Source organism: Sciurus vulgaris (genome assembly GCF_902686455.1).
Source record: "Sciurus vulgaris genome assembly, chromosome: 3".
Taxonomy (NCBI): Eukaryota; Metazoa; Chordata; class Mammalia; order Rodentia; family Sciuridae; genus Sciurus; species Sciurus vulgaris.
In genome coordinates this window covers 178,696,022-178,700,320 of record NC_136463.1, presented here as the reverse complement: position 1 = coordinate 178,700,320, position 4,299 = coordinate 178,696,022, and the positions used below count along the sequence as shown (strand labels likewise).

Below are 4,299 nucleotides of genomic sequence, written 5' to 3'. Positions count from 1 at the left end.
TAAAATAATTATCTGAAGGTATCTCTCTCTACTTTGAATTTTCTGCCTTGGTGAACTACATTGTATTCATGTATTGAAATTTCACATGGTGTCCATGAATATATGTACAATTACTATGTATCAATTAAAAATAAAAATATATTAAAAATTTTTAAATGGTGAACTAGATTTGTCATTTCCTATTGCATTTAACTTTCATTATGTGTTACTTATGTATTCTTAACCATAATTTAATATATTGGATGGAGACATAAAAAATCCAGTTTCTGAATGTATACTTAAGTAGTAAGAATTGTGGCTGACATAGCTATGGAAAAGTTAAAATTTACTGTCAGAATAGTCCTGCTAATGACATACAATTATGTTAATGATGGTAACAATAATCAACCTTTTTTTTTTCATTTTTTTATCAATCAAATAATACAAAACAACCATCGTTCTATAAATGCCCAAGCACCCAGCTGGTCCTCTTGCCCCAAAGTCACACCCTCCTCAGGCTCTTCCTCAATCCTGCGCTACCTCCTCCCCTGCCCTAGCCCTGGACAGAGTCTTGGGAGGAGGGTGGGGCAGAACTGGAAGCAGGAAGGGATAGCATGGGACAGGGATACTGCAGTTTGGTTTGGAAAAGAGATTGAGAGGGGTAGGTTCTCAGAGATTCTCTTTGGTACAATATCCAGCCATATTCCCAGCTCCATTCTTCAAATCATTTCCCATAGCCCAGGTTCTCTCTGCCCTTTCCCCACTATCGAATCACTTGGCCCTTACACCATTGTTATCCCTCCAGCTCCCTCCATAACCTCCCTGGTCCCAACCCACTCCCTGAGCTTCCCTCAGCTGGGGACTCTGGGCCCCATCATCTCCCCTGAGCACCCAAGAAGGAAGTATGCAGAGACCCTGGGGAAGGTTATTATGAACTGCACCTTGCAGAGATGAGGAAAGGTGCAGGCTGGGGAATAGGGGGTGGTGGTGGAATGTTATTTCCAGGCCCACAGTCTTTAAGCTCCCCTCTCCCCCATTTCCCTCCCAAGAAATTCCAAGTAGAAGTCTTCAGCTCCTTGGGGCAGGACTCTCCAGCTTCACATTCTTGGCTGCTTCTCCAATGAGCTCCCAGAAGTTCCCGAAACTCCAGTTTAGAGTCGTTACAGTTGCCCAGATTGGCAATTTTCTCTTCCAGCCCACAATTGCTCAGCATGAGGTGTGGCAACTGCTGGGTGACCAGGTCCGGTAGCTCAGAGGAGGTCAGTGTCTCTTCCCGCCCTCCACTGAGTACTGGTGGAAGTTCTTGATGAGGGTCGCAGTGGCCCTCTCCACATCACTGAATTCCTGGGCATCCTCCACATTGGCTGACCAACACTGTCCCATGGTGCCTGGTGCACTTGGTCCCTTGGTGAGTTTTGTTGTCCTATAGCCTGACCCAGAGGAACTGATGGATCATGAGCTGCCTGCTGGCAGCCGCTGACACAGGACGGGAGCATAATTAACCTTTTGTGAGGGCCTGAGTTGTTCCTGGCACTGGGTTGTATCTTGCACAATTATTATATGAGCTAATCTTCATGAATCTCTATGAAGTAAGATCCATTGTCCCCAATTAACTGATGAGAAACTGAGGCTCTAAAGGGATTAAAAATCTTAAGCTTCCTCCTTCCTCTGTTTATGGCTTCCATCTTTTATATAGTTCTTTTATTTGGCTGACAATTTCTGCTTGTCTTTTAAGCCAAGGATATGTTATTTTTAGAAAATTGAAATTCTATTTTCTTCTGTCTTTCTAGCACGTTACCTTTCCACCATGAATGAAGAGCTGCTTATAACACTACTCTAGGTGTGTGTGCGCCAGCTCCCCACGGGGCTCACCAGAGTGCATAACCAACGCAAGGTAACCCTTTGGACAGACCTCAGCTGGATTTTGAGCATGTGTATCAATTGAGTTGAATGTGTGGCTGCCAAAAAAGTAGAATTTTAAAACTAACAGGGAAAAATCACCCTGCCCTGATTTCCTTTTGTTTTCCATGTGAATATATTTTTTTCAAATTTACAAAAATAAAAGTTTTTTAGGACCTACATTGCTGTGACTGTCATTCTTTTCCCAGGACTTAAATCCCACGAACTGTTGGGTATCTCAAAATAGCAATATTGTAAATTAGGGGAAGACTCATTTGAGTGTATCTTGGCCCTTCTACCAAAAGTAGGATTCTTGCTCATTTCCCCTCCCCTTCTTTTTCTGATTTTCTTCCTTCCTGAAGAGTTTTTGGCTTTTTCCTGCCTTTCGGATATCTCTCCCCACCCCTCTCTCACTCTCCCCATCCCCATTTTAGTCCCACATGTCCAACTCCTCCTATGCAGTTGCTCCTTTTCCCAAGTCAGCTTCTTTTCAATTGCTTCTGGACTTCCTTTTCTCTCTTTCCTAGTATTAACCAGATGGCAGTTCCTTTTATTTCCAAAATGCTTACAGAACCCCTTTGACCAACCCGGCAGGTTGGCTCAGGCAGCTGTTTCCTCCCCTTCTGGACCTTCTGCCTGCAGACATCTTCACAGCCCAGATTCCATGTGTGGCCATCAGACAAGTGACACCCAGGTGACACCAGTGCCCTGTGGAAGCAGAAGCAATAAGCAGAGTCACATCCTTGCTCCATCTGATGAGCTTGGTTGCTCCGTCATGGAAGCAGTATGGTTTGTTTTGTTTTTGCTTTTGTTTTCTATAGCAATTTTACAGAGTTCTCTGTATCTACTCTCTGACTTCATGGATATGAAAAGCAGAATCCAGGCCATAAAAATGTGAGTAATATTGTGGTCCCCCTAGCCATCAGCTCTGGGCTGGCATCTTGTCCCACAACTGCCTTGTCACCATAGAACTGGCCATAAACTTGGTTGACTAGCTCTGTGGTGTCGTGTTGGTAGACCCACCTGGAAGTTCTGCTCAGAATCTGTTTTAGCCCTCCAATGATTTGAAAAACTTCCAATTCCCTATTTTAATCACTTTAGTTCAAACCATGATTGAACTCTTCCCAATCACTCATTGGTAAGAGTAGTGATTAGAGGCAACCACATCTCAAAGATGGGAGTCTGGGAAGGGCCATCTGACATGCTTGGGTCAATGACCATTGCAGGATGAGATATGCATGCTCAAACTTGGGTCATCTCTGTCCACAGGAGACCTTCTGATTCTGTAGGTGGCAATGCCATGCTGATAAGACAGCTTGTACAAGAAATAGAAGAATGTCCTTGCATGACCCTTGGGTGCCAGTGGTTCAAAGATAAACTTCACTAAATGCAATAGTCTGCCACCTCACAGGTGTTCCTAAGAGAACAATGTTCTTGGAGTTGCTGGTATGCACCCTATGAAGAGAAAAAGAAGCTGCCGCATCTGTCCCCCATTCCCTTAAGAGGCAAAGGACTTGGTAAAAATGTGAGGACCCTTTGAGTTGGGCCAGCCTCAACTCATTTGCTGAGTAAATATCTAAGGCAACTAACTTGAGTGGGGCTGAGATGAAGGAAGATTCTCAACTGTTCTGGGCTGCAATGTGAAAGGTCCGTCATTCGGCCCTTGTGAGTCAAAGGGTCTCTGGCTGTTCAGGGTCCCGTGCAGAGTTTCTGGCAAGTCTTGATAGAATAACCACAACTCAGACTCCTGGATTTCAAGCAAACCATCCCCTCTTCTTTAACACTTCTTTTGTAACATAGTTCTTGACTTGCTCTAGGGCCCTAGTAGAGACTAAGCACCAGAAGATCTTGTAAATAGAGATGCCTATCTCAAACTGGGTATTGTCTGCTTATTAAGCCATAAGTCAGGTAGAACCAACGGCAAGCTAAGTGGAAAAGCATTTAAGGGGTCTGGTTAGAGGATTTTCTGAAGCACCAGTCAGTAAACTCCCATGTACCTACCTGGACACAGATATCTCTTCCTCTGCTCACACCTATGGCTCCATGGGGCACTCCCACCAATTGATTAAGGTAGAAAAAATCAGATATAATTTTAACATGTCTTCACAAGTAGGAATTAGAGGGCTGCAAAATTACAGCCCCAGTCAGAAGTGGCCCTGAAGAAGAGTGGAAAACAAGAACCTTGCTCGAGACTGAACCAGAAACAGCCCTTCTTGAAGTCCACTTTGCTTGGAGTTGGGAGATGGTCTAGCATGTGGGCAATTGCTATAGTTCAGACAAAAGCTCAAGGACTTAGAAGAAACAATGGGAGTTTGGTGACAAGGAAGTCTAGAGAAGAGGAACGTGAAAGAACATCTCAAAAGGGGGTCAGATTGCGAGAATAATTTTGACCCATGTGAATGTTCATCAAAGGCCTCAACT

The 4,299-nt window shown here is 44.1% G+C and overlaps 1 pseudogene across 1 annotated transcript; it reads right to left on the bottom strand.

The window, feature by feature from the left end:
• Nucleotides 1-399: 399 nt before the first annotated feature.
• On the bottom strand, nucleotides 400-1,456 carry LOC306656803 (protein S100-A14-like; annotated as a pseudogene). The gene has a single exon. The product of its transcript is annotated as a protein S100-A14-like (transcript).
• Nucleotides 1,457-4,299: the final 2,843 nt, after the last annotated feature.